General features: G+C 38.6%; 1 protein-coding gene across 1 annotated transcript in view; it reads right to left on the bottom strand.

The window, feature by feature from the left end:
• The window catches only part of LOC127435038 (plexin-B2-like), a 160504-nt gene extending 139831 nt beyond the window's left edge, over positions 1–20673 (bottom strand). The window contains exon 1 of the mRNA XM_051688169.1: positions 20291–20673. The gene's annotated coding sequence lies outside the window, so the exon portion shown is untranslated. The remainder of the gene's footprint in view (positions 1–20290) is intronic.
• Between the last annotated feature and the right edge of the window lie 1446 nt (positions 20674–22119).

Genomic DNA, 22119 nt, shown 5'->3' with positions numbered 1-22119 from the left:
CTGCTTATTTAAATCCAAATGGCCAGGCAGTGTATAAAACATATCAATATAAAATACCTAGCTAAATATTAGTAAAAAAAATATATATACGAAAAAATCTAGTCAACCTCACTAATTGACTAGTTGGTTTATGGGTAGCTGAGGTGTTAAAGGAGTAAAATTTTGTTTATGTTGTCTTGGACTTAGACGGATACCTAGGGGCATAGATGCAGCACTATTCACAGTCATAGTGAATAGTCATAGTCAAATTGAATCGTGAATAGTCCATAAGTTTGATAAAAAATAAAGATTTTTTTTTTTTTTGCCATATCGCCCAGCCCTAGAGTGGACCCTCTCTATGTACAGTTGAAGTCATAAGTTTACATACACTTAGGTTGAAGTCATTAAAACTCATTTTTTAACCACTTTTGGAAAGTCATTAAGGACATCTACTTTGTGCATGACATGAGTAATTTTTCCAACAATTGTCTACAGACAGACTGTTTCACTTTTAATTGACTAGCTCAACTCCAGTGGGTCACAAGTTTACATACACTAAGTTAACTGTGCCGTTAAGCAGCTTGGAAAATTCCAGAAAATGATGTCATACCTTTAGACAATTAGCTTCTGATAGGAGGTGTACTAAATTGGAGGTGTACCCATGGATGTATTTTAAGGCATACCTTCAAACTCAGTGCCTCTTATGTCAAGCAAATGGGAAAATAAAAAGAAATCAGCCACGACCTCAGGAAGAAAAAAAAAACTGTGGACCACCTCAAGTCTGGTTCATCCTTAGGAGCAATTTCCAAATGCTTGAAGGTACCATATTCATCTGTACAAACAACAGTATGCAAGTATATACACCATGGGACCACGCAGCCATCATACCACTCGAGGAGGAGACGCATTCTGTCTCTTAGAGATGAACGTAGTTTGGTGCGAAAAGTGCAAATCAATCCCAGAACAACAGCAAAGGACCTTGTGAAGATGCTGGAGGAAACAGGTAGACAAGTATCTATATCTCGCATGTGAAGAGCACTATTTGAATGACACGCTGAGCTGCCGCCTATATTAAGCGTACCAAATAGCTCTCTAATGAGGCATCATTTCAGTAAGGATGCTGCCATAGAAGACAGCTGCCTATGTAAGCAGGAGACAGCAAGGCAGCTCACTAAGTTTTGGAACAGACCCTTCATCTCATGTGAGTGGTCAGGATTTTATACAGGTTTCAAAATTACTATTAATTTTTCAAGTAGTACAACTTTTTTAACAATGAAACAATTACTGAGTGCACTGTTAACTATCGTGACCCATCCATAGTTTTTAAAGACTGTTTAAAACAGTCAAGTTGCACAATTATTGTGTTTTCATGACTGATCATTTCTGTCACTTCCGAGTAATCATGTACTTATGATCCACCATTATTATACAGGTAAGCTAACTAGGCCACATTATAAAGGAAAAGCAATTGTGGACACACTCAAGCACAGACACATTACATGTTGTCAGGAGCCGGCTGGAGCGCTTATCTCAGTGGAATGCGTGCTGGCCACTGCATGATAAGAGTTCATGTTCCAGAGGTCGTTCAAGTGCTTAGGCAATGGCCGGGTGGAAAGAGGGGATGTTGCTGCAAAGCAAACCTCCACATTTCGCATTTTGTTTATGCATCCGAGCACGTTTGAGTGATAGCGAGAGTCTTGTCGTTTCTGGCTTTGCAGTTTGTTGTGTAGCTTTCCTGAGTAGCTGTCGGTGCTTTGTTTGAAATCTGAGGGATGTCTATTCTAAAGGCAGATCTGGAGATGTGAGATGCTTTAGATCTTCTAGCCCTGATCCCAGGTCATGGAAACTACACCATCTAACAGCTATGATGTCAGAAAATGAAAGCAAAATGGAACAAAAGAACATTCAGGCCTTCATTGCCTAAACATAGGCTCGTTTACATGCTAGACACTCTGCCCAAGCAACCAAGTATGACTAATTACATACATTAAACTGAGGAATTTACAATCAGCTCAGCTGTGCGTAGCCCACTCAGTGAGATAGCATGCTGAGATGAAAGAGATCGAGAGAGAATGAAAGAAAAACGGGGAAGGGAATTATAGGACATTACAATTAGATAACACCTCTAAAATCCAGGAAATTCCACTTGGATCTTTGACAGGGCTGGATTTCAGTTTAAGACAGTATAATACGAGGAGGAGGAGGAGACAGATCACCTGTAGAAAAATGAATGGAGAAATCCTACAGCTTAATCTACCATCGGTAAGAATGAAAGTTCCGCCTTTCAGCTGAAAAAGTCAATCGTCTCTTTGATAAAGGTGTCATGCAATATTCAGTCCCCCCCATGGAATCCTGCCCCCCTTGGGTAGTTGTTTGTAATGCCTGATCAGAAGTATAACATAAAAACAGTATTACCATATTCATCTACCATATAGTGCGAAATTTGTGCAGTAGGATAACTAATTTGCGTGCTAACCGCAGGGAATGCATGATGGAATGTTATGCTAATTGGCAAACCAATAAAAAATTATTTTTAGTCAAATAAACTTTCTTTTTCTACATGCAAACAAATGCAGTGTCATTCGAGAGAGAAAGAACAAGGACAGCAAAAGTTGGTTAAGTGATTTGCGATAAACCCAAGTAGTGTGGGATGAGACTGAACTGTGTGCTGGAGAGGAAAGAGGGAGTCAGAGAGCAAGAGAGAATAAGTATCGTAAGCTATTTTTTAATTATCTGAAATGGAGCAAGTAGGAACCTCTGAAGTCAGCGCCAAGTCTCACAAGCACAAGCTTTATAGTTAAAAACAAACTTCACCATCAGCAACTTAACTCTGCCTGTGCTCAATGAGTCAATCAAAATCGAATCATTTGGTGAGTGTTTGTGTGTCCCTGTTTGTGATTGTGTGTATACATACTTAAATATGTTTCACTTAGCCTAGTCTATAGATATTATAATTACCTTTATATATAAAGACAATAAGTCTAAGGCATGTTCCCATTTAGATTGCTAAGTAGGGGTGTGTGTGTGTGTGTGTGTGTGTGTGTGTGTGTGTGTGTGTGTGTTTGGGTGGTTTACGAGGACATTTCTTTAGGTTACAAACTGGTAATTACAAGGGTATTATGCTATAAATGTGGTTTATGAGGACATTTCTAGTGTCCCCATAATTCAAATCGCTTAAAATAAATAAATAAATAAATAAATAAATAAAAACATTAAACTATGTTTTTTTGAAAATGTAAAAATACAGAACGCTTTTTGTGAGGGTTAGGTTTAGGGGATAGAATCTATACTTCGTACAGTATAAAAATCATTATGTCTATGGAGAGTCCTCATAATGATAGCTGCACCAACAGCATGTGTGTGTGTGTGTGTGTGTGTGTGTGTGAGATGAGGTCAGGCCTCCTAGAGTAGGCCTTTGACATTTGGTTCTGTTTAATAGCTGCAGACTGATGCAGTGAGGGCACTTTGATGAACGCTGGGGCGCTGTCAGGGAATTGTAGGAAAGCTACTGTGGTCAGAGCTGGAACAAAGAGAAGAGAAACAGGAAGAGAGAGCAGGAGAGACGAAAGAAAGGCATCCAGCCAGTATCGGGCAGGCAGCGAGCCAGCACACAGGAAATTAAGCTCATGAGCTGAAACAGAGACTCCGATCCACACAAACATATACTGATACTGAACACATTCACTCAACAAAATTATGGTGTTTTTATGTATGAGCATATATACGTGAAATTGGTTAAATCTCCATTTTATGCATTTAGCCATATTTCACTGTTTCTCAACCATATATGGACATACTCCTTATCTTCTCTGTAGATCTCTGAAGCTGATGGGAAACAGACAGATTGCACCTGAATTTCCCACTCTGCTCAGCGCGGCATGATCAGTCAACTTGGGAAATGCCAGAATAGATTCAAGGCTCAAGAGGGCAGATATTTCAACAACATAAGTGTGTTTTAATGGTGTTTGCTAAGACAAACATCACAATTACTATTGTTCATACTTAAGGTTAGGGATTCTAACAAAACCACAACCTTAAGTATTAAACTTTTTTTTTATAGAGTACAAAACTGATGGGGAAAAAAAAAGCCCACAGACATTGAAGATTTGGTGGGGTGGGCTTTTTTTTATTTGGGCCAGTATGCAAGCACCTAGCAATTCCCTAGCAACAACCCAGAAAACCCTAGCAACCACATCACAGCATGCTGAAAACCATTTAAAACACCTGAGATGCCCTGACATCCATCCATAACACCATGGCATCATGGCAATGACATTTTCTTCAGAAATTGTAAAACTTTAGCCCCTTTAAAGTGCTATATGCTGTCGCCACTGATCTGTGCATAACCCATGCATGTGTGTTGGAATGATGTGCAGGAGTACACACTTATCACACACTCTTTGTAGTCTGTAACTAAGGTCTCTCAGCAGGGAGCACAGGGTGATTTAGTGACCATTAAATGCAACTGGAGGCAAGTGGAGGTCAATCAGTTACCAGGTCATTCACCTCCCAGTTAGCGAACCTCTCTCTCCCGCATCTCTTATATCGGCCATACTGTTCTCTAGATTTGGCATTATAAAGCCTGTATCAGTCAACCATTAATACAGACATATAAAATCAAGCAGTGAAGCCATATGAATCATGCTGAACAGCATGACTAATGTACTGGGGCATGTATTTGTAAGTTCCTTTCCCAAGCTTTCATAACTTGGGACATTCCCATCAGGAATCTAAGGTGGAGATTCCCTTCTGTCAAGGATACAGTGATCATTTGCGACCATGACAACCCAGGCTGCTGTGACTCCACCCCATGATCTGACAGTTGGGGCAATTTAAATGACCTTCATCTCTAGCTGTTATTCATGTACCATGCTTTCCCCACACATTCCCTAAATAAGTTAACAAACACATTCAAGCATACAAAAAAGCACTAATCCAATCATTCCAGGCCCTCAACACAATTGCAGAAATTTTGCATAAAAGCACACCCTTTCAACTGACACACACATATCATCTCACTTCAAACCCCAGAAGCAGGCTGTCTCCATAATTAATATTACTGATCCTGGGAAAACAGGGGGAGGAAATATCCTACAGCTCAGGGCTATTGGCAGAGCTCAGCAGGATGAAATATTAGCAGTATTTTAAAGAAGATAATTAAAATTAAAGGAGGAAATTGGACTGTTTGAGGATTAACAGCACCACCACTGATGCCCGTGGAGGAATTAAATCCTGTTGTGTCAATGTTATCGAGGAGCAATTCACTGCTACATATCACAGACACAAAGGGCCAACCTGCAGTTGCTTTAAGCAGCTTTTCTAAACAAAGAAACAGACAGACCAGACAAAAAATAAATAAAAAATGCATTAATAATGGGTGAGAAACAAATCAATATTTAAGTCATTTTTTACTATAAATTCTCCTCCCTGCCCAGTAGGTGAAAAATAAGAGCGCTTAGGAGGGCTGTTTGAAAGTGGACATGTATGGTAAAAAAGGACTTCCACCCATATTATAAATGTCCAGCTGATGTACAGATTCACTCTGAAATCATCGTGGTGTTAAAAAGTGAGTTAAATACATTTTCTAGGGCAATAAAGGTTGTGAATAAATAAATGAGGCAATGAATAATTTTAATGGCCACTTAAGTTTATAAGGAAAATGTATCTGTTTCTCACACACATCATATCGCTTCTGAAGACATGGATTTTACCACTGGAATCGTATGGATTACTTTTATGCTGCCTTTATATGCTTTTTGAGCTATAAAGTTTTGGACCCTGTTGACTTGCATTGTATGGACCTACAGAGCTGAGATATTCTTCTAAAAATGTCAGCATAATAAAGTCATACACATCTGGGATGGCATAAGAGTGAGTAAATGATGAGAGAATATTTTTAAGTAAACTATCCCTTTAAATGACAACCCTGTTCCCATGATTTTGTATAGTAAACATCTTGAAAGTGGATATTTGTAGAATATCAATATTAAAGTCTCAAAGAAGCACCTTGTAGTTTTGATTTTAGCGATGCTCCGATCGATCGGCCGATATTCATGTCCTATGACTCGATCAGTGATTGGTAATTTGGCCGATCACATAAACCGATCACTCACATCGCAAAGACACGTGGCTCCTTTAAGACTTGAGCAGCACTGTAATGGCATCACGGAGTGTGGGGAAAACTGGCATAGAGTTGTAAGACAACAAATATGATTCAGCAGTTAAGAACGATGCAGTAGGAGAGGTATGGCGAATATGAAAAGTTTGTGTACTGTACTGTTAATGTGGTGTTTCACATGCAACAAGGCAAAGGGAAAACAGCACGAGCTGAGAAACGGTCCTTATTATCGTTCATGGCAACAGTTTCTCAGTCTAGCTGGGCATAGGCATCTCAGTAATAACGCGAGTTACATGATGTGGTGTAATTCAAACATCTTCATTAAATATCTCCCGATTAAATGGCATTAACAATAGTAGCACCTGTAGATTCCAGAAACATGCACTCTTTCTCCTCTCTCCTGTCATCTCTTGCCCTCATGAGAGAGCATGTATTCCTCTCATTAAAGTTCAAGCATCAACAAGTGAAAAAATAACTATTAATACAAATCATCCAACTAAATGAATAGGCAGGGAAGGAATTTATTAATATAATAATTTTTATACAATATTAGGATACCATAATATAATGTATTAAATATAATTCAAAAATAAAATCGTATTAAAATAAGGCATAATAATAATTATATAAAGACAACTAATCAATAACCAAAAATGTCACATTAAGTTTAACTGCACATATGGGTTATCATTTTGTCTTCAGTTTGACACTAAGCCTCATTTTTTATCTTAATATAGAAATTTTGTTAGCTTATACTTATTACTTTAATAAGCCTTTTAAACTTTATCTGTTTTTGTCAGCAAAAACTAGGCAAAATTATATTACTGGGAAGAGGAAAATTCAATTAATAGTGACAGTGTGCAGAAAGCTTACATAAAGCCAGTTATTACAAAGATCCTGATAAAAGGTCAAAGTATCTGTATCGAGATCAGTATCGGCTGTAAAAATCCTGATCAGAGCATCCTTATATGATTTTGAGCGTAAAACTATCATCTCTGTTAGTCAACCCAGTAACCTTTCTAAACCCATAATTATATTCCAATACATAACAAAATATATTAATTTAGCTTTAGATGGCATTAACACTTAAATGCATTATTCATCTGCTAGAATAATAAGATGACCAAAAATTGCTTTAAAACCCATTTGATCAAAGTAGGAAAAGCACACATTTCATAGAACGAATCAGTCATACGTCACTTCACAAGGGCTTCTTTTTTGACCAGGGACAAATACAGAGGACGATTCCAAGTGTTTCTGTGTATTCAGATATAGACCTAATAGATGACTCAATGGAATGCATTTATATAAAGTGTGCAGGCAAATTTTGCACGTCTGAGGCTCCTGTTCAGTGCTACGTGGCTTATCTAGTGACACTGTTGTGCAAGTGCATTGATCATCCAAATCAGATACAGCTAAATGCAGAAAAGAGTGTCTGCTTTGAAGTTCTGCAAATGAAAAGCACTTGACTGGCATTAGGGCAGAATGCAATAGATGTTCCCACCTCTCTCTCTCTCTCCCTCTGCCTCCTTGGCAGGCAACAAGTAGAGTATGTTTTTGTTATTTTAGGGTCCCTGAATGAAAGACAAGCTGGAAGGGAAAGCTCGGTTGGAGTCTCTTTAAGACAGCAATAGTTTCATTCTTGGAGGCCTCCTAAAACAGTCAGACCATACCCTGAATACAGAGGCCCCCACCTCCCCACCAACACACACACAAAAACAGAGTGTGACACTAAATGCAAGTCTGTAAGGACAAGCACCTTGTTCAATAACTGCTCAGTCAATGGACTTTTGTTAGAATTGTGTAACGTTGAAAAACCTGGGTCAAAGTCCTTGTGTTTCAAGCTGAAAGAGCTTTAGCATTCATAGAGCGCAACCTGACCCTCAAGAGCTTGCAGACAATGCTGGATTCAGAAAAACGCTGGTCATTTTCTTCAGAACAAGCAAAGCTTAAGAGAGATCATGATTACATTAGAAATAAGACGTGGGAGGGGGAACTCATTTTATGTACTGCAATATTTTACCTCCCAATACTCGATATCTTAATGGCAAGAATTTATATTATCAGTGGCATTTTTCACATTAATATTTTTGGGGAGAAAAGAGATTTACCACTACTTAGAGCAAGTTTGAGAGAAGGCTAAATAAGTCAACACACTGATTACTCCTATTCAACCAAGATGAAAAACACAGAAACAGCTGAGAATTTAAGCCTATAACTTGTTTCATTTGTAAGGATCTCCACTTGTAGACTGCAAGGGTTTTTGTGTAACGATAGACATCATTTTTGTAATAAAACTGACATTCCTATGCTTTACGTTATTTCTATGGCTCTACGTTGAACTGAAGCAAAAAGTACAGCACTCGTTGTTCAAGCACCAAAATCCATAAAAGATGAATGACAATCTCAAGCAACTGAGTAAACAATGTTGGGTAGTAATGGTCTACATGTAATCTGGATTACGTAATCAAAATGGACAAATCATGTACTTATTACATTAAGCATATTTAAAAATGTAATGCAATCAGATTACATGATTACATAACAATTACATTACGTATCCATCTTGACTTTCAAAAAATTGCTTGGAAAAACTTTTTATATATATATATGTGTTTAATGAAAGGAGTATAAAATGGTACTTCAAAACATGAACTAATCCAAAAGTAATCCATAAGTAATCAAATTAGATACATTAAAAATTTAATCTAAAAGACTACAAAACCGATTACAATTTAAGATGTGTAATTTGTGTGTGTCTCTGTGTGTGTCCCTAGAAGACTTACAGCTGTCACTCATATGCAAGAAAACATGTGTGATCACACCTCTGGTCTCACTGTTAACACAAACTCTTTGTCACCTGCTGACTCCACCCATATGTTTTCCCACACTGTCTTCCCTGACAGAAAAGCACACACCTGCCACGATACCACAGGAGGACACTATGGATCTGTGGTTGGCGACAGGTTCCTAAACAAACCGTTTAAAAGCCGAGTGGCTCACGTTATAAGCCTGAACGCACACACTCGCACACCAGAGTTATTACGATTATAATTCACTATATCACTCCGAATTATGCTGATACTGAGTTAATAATTAATACGATAAAATATTTAGACAGAATGCCTAATGCTCTTACATGCACTAAACCCCACCCACTGACATGCCAAGCATGGCAATAAACACACAGCAGACATGCCTATTCATCGACTCACTGTGCACAGGATGAGGGGCCTCATACAGATCCAGTTTGTCAGAAACTACACAACAAAACAAACACAGGAAGTGTTGATGACTCTGACCTTAACACAAAGTTGTTACACCATAATGAACATCATGTTTTGTTTTGTTTTTTTCATCAAAAGCTTTTGAAGCCCTGATCTTAAAAACAATCCAGTTTAAAAGCATTTCTATCCAAGAATGGGATCGTTCTGGTCTAAAAATATATAACTCAAGGATGAGGTTAAACAAGGTGATAAAAAAAAAAAACAACCTCACTTCTAGGGTGAATTAGGGTAATCTGACATTTTCTGCACTTCCAAGTTATACAATTCAATGCGAATGTCACCCCAAGTACTTTAGACCAATTTTGATATTCTTTGACTTATATTCAATAGCTCGATCAATAGTGGATTTGGCAAATACCGATAACTAAGGTGGTGGGAAAGGCAGATACCGATTGCTTGAATAGTTTTTACAATTCATTCATAGAATGTTACAACATTTTCTTAGTCAGCACAGACATAAAGTCCAATATAAATAAAATCCCAGATGAAGTCTTTTTTTTTTTCAACCAAAATCCCAATAATAATCAGAAATAAAGATTGGGTGCATAACATGCGACTTTCAACACTAAACAAACCTGAAACACACCAGGGACTCTTATTTTGAAATGGAGACGTGGCTCCGTTAAAATGCTCTATATTTAAAATTTACCAAATTACGCTTTTTATAAACTAATATCTATATCTATCTATCTATATATATATCATTATTATTATTATTATATATAATATTTGAAGTTGGAGACACGACGTGTTTGCTGACGAGGGACATTTCAATTTAAAAAAATATTATCAGAGGAACACGGAGGAATAAACATTTACATAGATTTCTGATAACCATTAGTTCTAAAACGCAACTATCGGCACCTATTAATTGGTAAATTCTAATAATTAATGGTGAATACCAATATATATATATATACACTGATGCTAGTGTAGATATTAGACCACCTGCCTAATATGCTGTTGTTTCTCAGTGTGCCACCAAAACAGCACCGACCCAGTGAGGCATTGACTCTACAAGACTCCTGAAGGTGTCCTGCTGTATCTAGCACCAAGTCATCAGCAGCATATCCTTCAAGTCCTGTAAGTTGCAAGTTTGAGCCGCCGTGGAGCAGTCTTATTGGTCCAGCACATCCCACAGATGCTCAATCGGATTGAGATATGGGAAATTTGGAGGCCAGGGCAACACTTTGAACTCTTAATCATGTTCCTCAAACCATTCCTGAACAATGTGTGCAGTGTGGCAGGGTGCATTATCCTGCTGAAAGAGACCACTGCCATCAGGGAATATCATTGCCATGAAGGGGTGAACCTGGTCTGCAACGATGTTTAGGTAGGTGGCACGTGTCAAATTGACATCATACTCCCTCCACCGGCTTGTCATCTTCCCACAGTGCATCCTGGTGCCATCACTTCCCCAGGTAAATGGTGCAAACGTACATAGCCGTCCACGTGATGTATAAGAAAACGGGACTCATCGGACCAGGTGACGTTCTTCCACTGCTTCAAGATCCAGTTCGACACTCAAGTGCCCATTGTAGGCACTTTCGATGGTGGACAGGGGTCATGATGCAAAAATAGGGGCAGTGGTGTCTCAGCGGTTAAGGCTCTTTGTTACTGATCAGAAGGTTGGGGGTTCAAGCCCCAGCACTGCCAAGATGCCACTGTTGGTCTCTTGAGCAAGGCCCTTGACCCTATCTGCTCCAGGGGCGCCGTATCATGGCTGACCTTGCACTCTGACCCCAGCTTAGCTGGGATATGTGAAAAAAAGAATTTCACTGTATATGTGTGATTAAATATAAATAAATAATTAAAAAAAATTATTAAATTATTGATGGGCACTCTGACCAGTCTGCAGCTATGCAGTACCATAAGTAGCAGGGTATGATGCACTGTGTGTTGTGAAACATTCCTCCCGTAGCCATCATTAAAATTTTCTGTGACTTGTGCCTTGGGATGTAACAGTATGAAATGTTCACGGTATGATAACCTTCCCAAAAATACCGCAGCATCACGGTATTAAAGGTGCCTTGCTAAAATGATTAGCAGTTTAATATTTATTTATGATATACCGTATTTCCCGGAAATAAAGTCACACCTGATTATAACTCGCACCTGGTCAAAATCGCATAAGTCGCATCTTTGTATAAGTCGCACTGACAGAGGTTTAATTCGGCAGGCACTAGGATCCGCAAGCAGCCGCCCGAGTCCCGACTTCCCTTCATCTGCTCAAGTCACACACGCTCCTTCATGAAGATTAAATTACCTCAGGATATACAGATCTCTATGCTTTGTAACTCTATGCAGTATACAAATAAACAGCTTTTAGTCTGAGTAAAACAGTATGGCTTTTGTATTCTATTAATTCATTAACGTTAGAGACTGTCAATCTGTGGATATTTCTGATATTTGAACCTTCTAAGCTACGTATTAATTATTCCGTTCACTGACTGAATGTTTTTACTATGAGTGTTATGAAACGTAGAATTTGTCAGAAAAATAATATTATGATGGACAGAATGTTTAAACTGGTTGCATAAAGTACTTTGTAAAGGCAAAATATTTTGAATTGGCCACTTTAAAATGCTTCTATAGTCTCTATGACTGATGTTTTCATCTGTTTGAGTGTAGCATATGTGCTTTGGCTTTTAAAATGAAGTGATGGTTGAGTGAAACAGGAGGATGTCGCAAGTTAGAGATTTATTTGATCAAGTTTATATGATGCGGTGTAAATGTAGCCGATTCTCTCTTAATTTAACTGAAACTTTCATTTCTTTACTTGGATTTAAGAAAAAAAAAAAAACAAGTTATACCATGAATGCAATACCGTGAATTATAAATGTCTATGTTTGATAACAGTCTCTTTTTAAAACCGTGGTATACCGTGAAACCGTGACACTGTTACATCCCTACTTGTGCTACAGCAGACCCTCTGACGGTTCGGACCAGACAAGATAGCCTTTGTTACCCTCACGCATTGATGAGCCTTGGGTGCCCAACACCCTGTCGCCGGTTTGTGGTTTGTCCCTCCTCGGACCACTGTTAGTAGGTACTCACCACTGCTGAACGGGAGTGCCAAAGTTGCTCAGGTCTTTACTCCTGCCCATTTCTCATGGATTCAACATGTTGACTAAGAGAACTGATTGTTCGCTTACCATCTAATCTACCCAGATCTTGACATGTGGCCTTGTTAGGAGATGATCAACATTATTCGCTTCACATGTGAGTGGTCATAATGTTTTGGCTCATCGGTGTACAGATCAGGGTGGATGATAGCCAATAAACAGTAATGCTGGTATACATTATTCAATATAATGACTGCAAATGAGACATTCACAAACTTACTAAAATAAACTTATTTTAAACAATATTTACTAATTCACTAAAACTGGTTGTTTGAAACCTGTTTGACTTTCTTTCATGGAACACAAGAGGAGATACACTATATTGCCAAAAGTATTCGCTCACCCATCCAAATAATTGAATTCAGGTGTTCCAATCACTTCCATGGCCACAGGTGTATAAAATGAAGCACCTAGGCATGCAGACTGCTTCTACAAACATTTGTGAAAGAATGGGCCGCTCTCAGGAGCTCAGTGAATTCCAGCGTGGTACTGTGATAGGATGCCACCTGTGCAACAAGTCCAGTCGTGAAATTTCCTCGCTACTAAATATTCCACAGTCAACTGTCAGTGGTATTATAACAAAGTGAAAGCGATTGGGAATGACAGCAACTCAGCCACGAAGTGGTAGGCCACGTAAATTGACAGAGCGGGGTCAGCGGATGCTGAGGCGCACAGTGCGCAGAGGTCGCCAACTTTCTGCAGAGTCAATCGCTACAGACCTCCAAAGTTCATGTGGCCTTCAGATTAGCTCAAGAACAGTGCGTAGAGAGCTTCATGGAATGGGTTTCCATGGCCGAGCAGCTGCATCCAAGCCATACATCACCAAGTGCAATGCAAAGCGTTGGATGCAGTGGTGTAAAGTACGCCACCACTGGACTCTAGAGCAGTGGAGACGCGTTCTCTGGAGTGACGAATCACGCTTCTCCATCTGGCAATCTGATGGACGAGTCTGGGTTTGGCGGTTGCCAGGAGAACGGTACTTGTCTGACTGCATTGTGCCAACTGAGAAATTTGGTGGAGGAGGGATTATGGTGTGGGGTTGTTTTTCAGGAGCTGGGCTTGTCCCCTTAGTTCCAGTGAAAGGAACTCTGAATGCTTCAGCATACCAATAGATTTTGGACAATTCCATGCTCCCAACTTTGTGGGAACAGTTTGGGGATGGCCCCTTCCTGTTCCAACATGACTGCACACCAATGCACAAAGCAAGGTCCATAAAGACATGGATGAGCGAGTTTGGTGTGGAAGAACTTGACTGGCCTGCACAGAGTCCTGACCTCAACCCGACAGAGCACCTTTGGGATGAATTTGAGCGAAGACTGTGAGCCAGGCCTTCTCGTCCAACATCAGTGTCTGACCTCACAAATGCGCTTCTGGAAGAATGGTCAAAAATTCCCATAAACACACTCCTAAACCTTGTGGAAAGCCTTCCCAGAATAGTTGAAGCTGTTATAGCTGCAAAGGGTGGGCTGACGTCATATTAAACCCTATGGATTAAGAATGGGATGTCACTTAAGTTCCTATGCATCTAAAGGCAGGTGAGCGAATACTTTTGGCAATATAGTGTATGTTAGGCAGTATGTTAGAGACTATTAAGACCCGAATATACTTCATACGAAATCGAAGAATGAACAGGTGTGACATCAACTAGATCTGGCCAAAAAGATGGTGTTTTTGCATTCGTTTCGGTGGTTCGTAACAGCTCGCCTGGGCAAACTTTTAGGAAAACTTCTAATCGGCTGTTAAACACCTTCTTGCTGCCATTGGTCCATGTTAGTGCCCGACCGGTATATCGGTCAGCCGATATTATCGGCTGATATTCGCCTTTCACCGATATATCGGTATCTGCGTATATTTTACCGATATGCGCAGATATGAAAACTTTTTTCAGAACATATAATGCAGAAAACAATGCTTTAGAATTGTTGTCATAACGTAGTTTGTCCAGCAGAGCACACTCCAACTCCATCGTTTACAGAGCTAAGCTGACGGTGGCTCTGCAGACAGGGCGGATTTAAGCGATGCGGAGTTAAGCGGTGTCTTCTCGGTAAGTTGCTAACTAGTTTGTGAAATACATACTGGACAGTTAATAAACAATGACCCCATCATTTTCCCTTTTCAATATAACTAATATAATGTTAATCCTGTCCCTGACGACCATGTCACTCCTGTTTATCACATATGTTTGCTGTGTTAGCCAGCTATAGTTTGTCAGTGCAGTCTAGGGCTGCAACTAACGATTTTTTTTTTTTAATCGATTAAATCTAACGATTATTTTTATTTTTTCGATTAGTCTATTAATCTAACGACTAATTTGCAGATTATTCTAAAGATTTTTTATAATTATTGCTTGATTAATATAACAATTAACCCAAAACAAATAAAAAAACTCATTAATATTTCAATATTTTATTAAATCATCTTCTCTTAAACACAAACAAATGTACAAGAAACAAAGTGTGCACTGCAGGGCATTATTCTGCAACAAATATAGCCCTGTCTTAACTGGTAATCTCCATTTTACAGTCCAACACAAAATCTCTCCAAAATAAAAGAACTTGTTCAATTCAAGTAAAAGGAAAGTGCAATCTACATTTAGCAATCCAACAACAAAATGAACAAATGTAAAATTCAAGTCACTTTCAGGAGGAAAGAGGATTTTGGTTTTCCAAACCATAAATAAAAACTTTTTAACTACAAATGTTCGCTTCCGTACATCTCTGTGACACGCGCTCACGAGAGGGATGACGTAAGCTTGTTGGTAATGTCACGCGTCACGTGGAGAAGGAGTCAGGAAGCGTGTCATTGTTTATATTGTTTTTTTTTTTTTTATTATTTGGAAATGATTTTTTATTTTATATTGTTTTGAAATAGTTTAACTGATTTTGGTCTGTGCAAGTTTCTATTGTAAACAATGACACGCTTCCTGCCTCCGCGTGACGCGTGACCTTACCAATGAGCTTACTTCATCCCTCTCATGAGCAAACATCACAGAGATGTACGGAAGCGAACATTTGTAGTTAAAACGTATATAAGTATTGTTTTGTTTCTCAAAATAATCAATTGTTTGGGTTCAGAAGAACTTTATTTGTCGACTGGAGTCGTGTGGATTATTTTGATGCACCCTAAATATGCATTTTGGACCGTCAATAAATGGAGTACATTCACTTGCATTGTTTAGAGGAGGCCTGAAATGAAATCCTAAAAGTCTTAAATTCTGTTTTGATGAAGAATACATCTTGGATGGCCTAAGGGGAGTAAATTATCAACAAATTTTCATTTTTGGGTGAACTATTCCTTTAATGCACCAGGCACTCCACAGCCACAACACGTTTTCACTCCTGAGGCATCAAATACTGCCGCTTGTGCAAGAGCCTCACGCATCACTTTCAGATGCATCCGGCAAGTGCATTGCTTTCAACTAGAAATCTTTGGCATCAATAGACTGACAGAAAGAGCATCAGAATTTTATAATCGTGAAATTACATGTTGGGGTACAATTCTGTCATCACGACATGACATGTTGGAGTATGATTTTCATTTCATTTGAACTGAGCACCATTTAGGCTGTGTAGGTAAATTTTTAATCAGCAGTGGTTAATGTTTAATCTGTTGTTTTCTGTACACATTCTGCTCTGCTGAAGTGACCCGTTTCCTTCCGGGTGTATTCCATGTCTTTTAATCACTTTGTGTGAAGAACGGACCCAAATTTCAGTTTTTATTAACCAATCACTGTCCCTCTGCATCCAGCATTGAATCATTCTAACACATTCAAAAATTTCAGCCTCGAGAAGCGTTACAACTTTGGGTCTAGCATGTCTCATGACCGATTGCACCGAGCTCAAGTTCGGATGTATCTTTTGAATAAGATGTGACCAGTTGAGTTCCTAGCTAGGATCAGGCTGTCACTGCATTCACGAAGGGAGAAGATTTTTCCAGCGATTAAAACCTCTAGTTTCACTCTGTTCCTCACACAATGCAATCGTCTGGTTTGGAATTATATTATAGTGCTTCTGTATTGTTTTTTTATTTTTTTATTTACATTTATTTTTTTTTTGTGACTGTACTTTTATTTTCTTGTTACTTTTATAGAGTTGAGAATTGGTCAGGTTTAGGTGTAAAGGTGGGGTCGGGTGCTCATTAATGCCTATATAAAAGTTTAAGGTAAATCAAATTATTGTGACTAAATTTACCTGTCTGTTATGTTACATGTTTTATATTGTTGAAAATTGGTTAGGTTTAGAAATGGGGTTGGGTTAGGGAATCAAAAATATCTATATGATTGGATAATGTAATTACACTAAGTAAAATAAAACTTATTGCTGTTAAGCACACGATAATTTCCAAAGGCTCCCTAATGAGACTGCCCGAGGCTTACCTGCTTTATTTGACGCTTCGGGAGCGAGAAAGGGTTGCAAGCCATCAGGTAAGCAGGAAGTCTGAAATAAAACTGATCTTTGTCCCCTGATAATGCCCTAGAAGGGCACTGTCGTCAAATGATTTAGCTTGCTCTAACCCCAACAGACATCTTGACTTGCCCGGCCATGTCTCCATTTTTTTCATAATTCCTCTCCACCCCATTTCCCATAATTAAATATGATGAATTTAGGCCACATTCTGAATTAAATAATGCTGATCAGATGGGAAAACCAAGGTTGTATCTAGCATTGTGGTGAAGTGGCAGATTCTCGATACATTGGCCTTTTGTGCAGCTTTTTCAATATTCTCAGCACAATTTACCTGTGCAGATCCATTAGTGTGACACAAGCCTAAATTAGCGGCCACAGAAATCCATTAGCATCACCATACATGAGAACTCAATGCTGAAGTGTTCTTTTCAGCCTGACAACATGTTTTCTTCATTTTCAATAGCTGAAAGAGAAAGGTAACATGCAAGAGCCTGTTCTGAGACATACAGCACTAATGAAAAGGTGAATTGACCTTAAAGGGATAGTTCATCCAAAAATGACAATTCTCTCATTTACTCACCCTCATGCCATCCCAGATGTATATGACTTTCTTTCTTCTGCAGAACAATTGCACTGGAAGTGCTGTTCTTAAACATAGCTAAAATACAGTTTTAAGCATAATGAAGAGCACTCCTTCGATAAATACTGATCGTAGATAAGCAATTCTACTGACATGCTGTATTAATCCAGCAAGGATAGTATTCTAAACAAACATAATGCAGAAAGATGGGGTGCAAAGCCATTGTGATCAGCTCATATACGAGTGGGCCGCTCAGGAGGTATGGATGACCAAGCGAATGTCCAGACCAAAGATGGGCTTATTCAGGAGGCCCAACAGAGTCGTAGTTTGAACAAGGACACTGCCACCGCAAACACACTCACATACACGTATGCTGTCAGCAAACGTAATGCCTTGCCTATCTTTAATAACTAAAATTAAGCATGGCTCCTTCAGCACTGTCAGTCACATAACAAGGGACACTGATATCACAAACCACAGGATGATACAAAAACAGGAGGATGGGGCTTAAAACACAAGTTTCACATGCTTATCACCATTCTTTAATCAACACTAATAGAGAAGCATGCTGCACGTTCTATGCGTGACATGTACAAAATAACAGACCATATATACACAAAGTCCTTAGAAAATCCATGAATAAGGCCACTGTGTACTGTTTGCATGTTCCCAAGCAAAAAAAAAAAAAAACCACAAATAAACACAGTCATTGCTCATACGTGATGAAGAATGGAGCACTGGAGGAAGAAAATGGATAAAAAGAGTTCTCTCTCTCTCTCGCTCTCTCTGTTTTTGACCACTGATCTTTGACCTTGAGGGGGCCGGAGGACTTCCTGCTCTGAATCACTCAAGCAACCGGATGATTTTCTTTTGGAGGAATCCAAACAAACTTTTGTGCCCGTTTATATATACACTCACTGATGACTATAATAAATGACCTTATAATCAGGACAACTGAATGTTACTTCATTTGGGATATTTCTAGATAGTAATTACCCCAAATCAAAGTCACAACCTAAACATGTTCAGGCAACAAATGTTAATTGTTAATAATACACTGAGACAGTGGTAATTTTACTTATTACAGATATTGCATAAGTCAACTGACATTAATGGCACAAAAACACCCCTTAATTTTTATATGAAATGATGAGGCTGTGGTCGAAATAGACTTAGGGTTTAATCGAGGGATTAGATTTAAGGCTATGTGGTTTATGTGTAAGGATTAAGTATATAGCATTGGAGATATTTCCCAGAAATCCTAAATCCATTTGCCAAAACCTGCCCTCTGTGGTCATTCAGTGTCCATTCCAGCTATTCAAGTTCGTACAACTTATCATGAGAGCTGGTGAGCATTGCCAATGTTTAAGCCACATATAGTATGCACTTGGACTTCACCACCAGACTAAACTACATCTCGAATGTAGGTTTCATTTTCTACCTGCTCATATGCTTCAACTACAACTCTAAAGTAAATAGAACAAGCAGTTGAGCAACTCTGTATTGCAAGTCTTTAACTCATCTGCAAACATTAAAACTGATCAAAAACATTTGTGTATTGTACCAGCAATGAACTCCACCACATACAAACAGCAATGCGCCATCCAATTACAAGGCAGAGGGAAATCTGATTACCTCATTACAGTTGATTTGATCACAATAGCCTCTATAATGTAAGAGCTGGATGTAACTGGAAGAATAAACAATCCAGAAGAAAATGAAATGAAAGTTACTAAAACTTCTGTTGCAAATAATTTCCGATGGTAATGAAATGAACAGAGAATGGCTGTGTAGTTCTCTGCTTGGAAGGCTCAATGCATGAGCTGTAACAAATGTTTCATGGCCAGTCGAACACAACATGCAATACTGAGGATTCTATTATTAAATTCTTGTTTTACATGGTAAAAACCATTTCGGGTGGGATTAGCCTTTAGAAGCATTTCAAGCAGAACATCAGTAGAGTGTTAAGGATTTAAACAAACACTAAAACAGCCAACACTAGGAGTAAAAGTCTATGAGAGCAGTTTGAGCCTGCAAACTTGTTTTATGTGAAGCTCGACAAGCCCGTTTCTTCTACAAAGCTCAATGTTTGAAGGCAAATCCGTGTTGCATAGATTAACTGGACGGAAGATGATTCGTCTGACATTGTATCAACGTTGCGTGTCTTTCCACTGTTTTTTTAAACGTTTAATATTTAAACAATGTCACAAAGTTACATATCAGAGACGTGACGTTCATACCGAACGTCTGCGCTTTCAGTTGTTATTCTGAGTAAACATCTACTGGATGGACGTGTTTGACCGTTGCGTCGCGTTTATGAGACGCCGTGTCAAGTTAAAAAGAACGTCAACTATCAAAAACACCTGCGTTCTTTTCCATTTCTACAGCGCAAGAACGCGTTCGATGTAAACGGCCAATCAACGTCACATGTCTTTCCACATTCTTTTCTAATTCTCGCGACCCCCCCGCGGGTGACTGATCTTGTTTTTAAATGTCTTTAAACATTTAAAAAAAAATCAGCGGGCAAAAATTGAAACAATAGGCTACGTCACAGTTACATATCAGAGGCTCTTGATTATCATAGTTCTCTTCTGAGATTTACAAGTGTGAAAAAGCTTTAGAAGCGACAACAACCATGACTGCTTCCCAATGTAAATAGGGTCGCGAGAATCCTAATCATGTATAATAGTTGCGATGAAAGTCGGAAACGTGCTCAAGCAAATGAAGCGGCCAAATATTGTTTTAAACACTTACAAACAAATACAGTCAAACTGAAAGTTGGAACAGTCACTCACCTTTCGGGGACGAACTCGCGATGCCAAATCAAGGTTTCTTTTCGCAAACTACCGATCAAAACCCCCCGAGACCGATCGAGATGAAAGCTTTACATTATTCGGCAACCAAAACGACGAATGAAGCTAATAGGGGGAAAAAATATTCCTTGCAAAAAAGCCGGGGAGGCAATACAATTTGTTTGTGTAAATCCGAAGAACTACGCAAGTATGGACGACGAGTTGGGAATCCAGCGTCGAAAACAATTCCTAGCTTTTCCACGCCCTGTAGGCTGAGTTTCAGATGAACCGCCAGGTGTGAATGTTCACGGGAACCTGTGTGAGTTTTACGAACATCAGTGGAGCAAACGTCTCCAACAACTGATGTATGTAGACACGGGACTTGTATGGACCTGACCGACTGACCAGAAGGAGGTCACTCTCTCTCTCTCTCTCTCTCTCTCACTCTCTCTCTCTCTCTCTCTCTCTCTCTCTCTCTCTCTCTCTCTCTCAGCAGCACAATCCGTATTTACTGTGTCACTCTACAAACGTGTCAGGAAAAAAGGCAGTTTTCAAAGTGAAAGAAGAATTCAGAAATAGTTATTTGCTGTGACCGTGCATCAAACACCCTTGAGGTCCCCCTTGGGCCCCCGCTGATTTGCGGTAATCTCTCTCAGGCTCAGGCTGAGATTAAGGCCATACCACTGTAAATCATAATCAAGAGACTCGTCTTGAGGATGGAGGCACAATTTGTGTATGACAACACATTTATGCCCACCTCTTTTATTTGCCCACTTTTTCTTTTCTTTTTTTTTTTTTTTGCCAATTTGTTTACGCCTGTTGTTTTGAAGATGAATGTCCCAGTGGGGAGGAGCAAGAGAATAGAATATAATATACTGTTGGTTTTAAATAAAATATGTTTGACATGTTAAATGCTGATACAAGAGAGAGTAATTGATTGAAGTAGCATGTTTTGTTGTGTATAGATGTAGTACGTAGACAAGAAGAGTTCTGTTTAAAAAGACAGAATTATAAAGGGATGTTTGTGTTTGTGGGGCAGTGTTGGGTGTAATCTGATTACTTAGTAATTAGTAACTGTAATCTAATTACTCAGTCACACTTTACAATCAGGTTCCATTTGTTAACATAACTAATAATGAACAAAACTTTTACAGCATTTATTAAAACAAATCAGGTTATATACACTAACATTAGTTAAAAGGTTAGTTCACCCAAAAATGAAAATTCTCTCATCATTTACTCACCCCAGTGTTGGGTAAATTACTAAAAAGTTATTAATTACTAACTACTAATTACATCTACAGTGTAATTAGATTACTGTACTAATTACTTTGTCTGAAAAGTAATTGCATTACTTATTACTAACTACTTTCTAAAACCCTTATCAACCTCGACCAGATGAAAAATACAATTATAGACATGAAACTGTTCTTTTAATTCTTTCAAATAAATCATATAAAATCAAATAAATTATTCATGAACTGGCCAAATAATTTAAGGGGGCAGCGTTAAATTAGAAAACATATATTTTAACATTAGACATAATATTTCCATTTTAAATTCACTATTATTTTATATAGAATTGTTCTATAGTCTATACAGTATTTAACACAATTACATAAGAAGTAACTGTAATTAAATAACTGAAAAATGAAGAGTAATCCCTTACTTTTTCGATGAAAAGTAATTTAATTACAGTAATTAATTACTTAGTAATGCATTAAACCCAACACTGACTCACCCTCATGCCATCCTTGATGTGTATGACTTTCTTCTGCAGAACACAAACGAAGATTTTTAGAAGAACTTTTAAGCTCTGTAGGTCCATACAT

Source organism: Myxocyprinus asiaticus, chromosome 45 (genome assembly GCF_019703515.2).
Source record: "Myxocyprinus asiaticus isolate MX2 ecotype Aquarium Trade chromosome 45, UBuf_Myxa_2, whole genome shotgun sequence".
In the NCBI taxonomy this organism is placed as follows: Eukaryota; Metazoa; Chordata; class Actinopteri; order Cypriniformes; family Catostomidae; genus Myxocyprinus; species Myxocyprinus asiaticus.
Note: the sequence above shows the minus strand (reverse complement) of the source record. Positions and strands in the feature narration are given on the sequence as shown.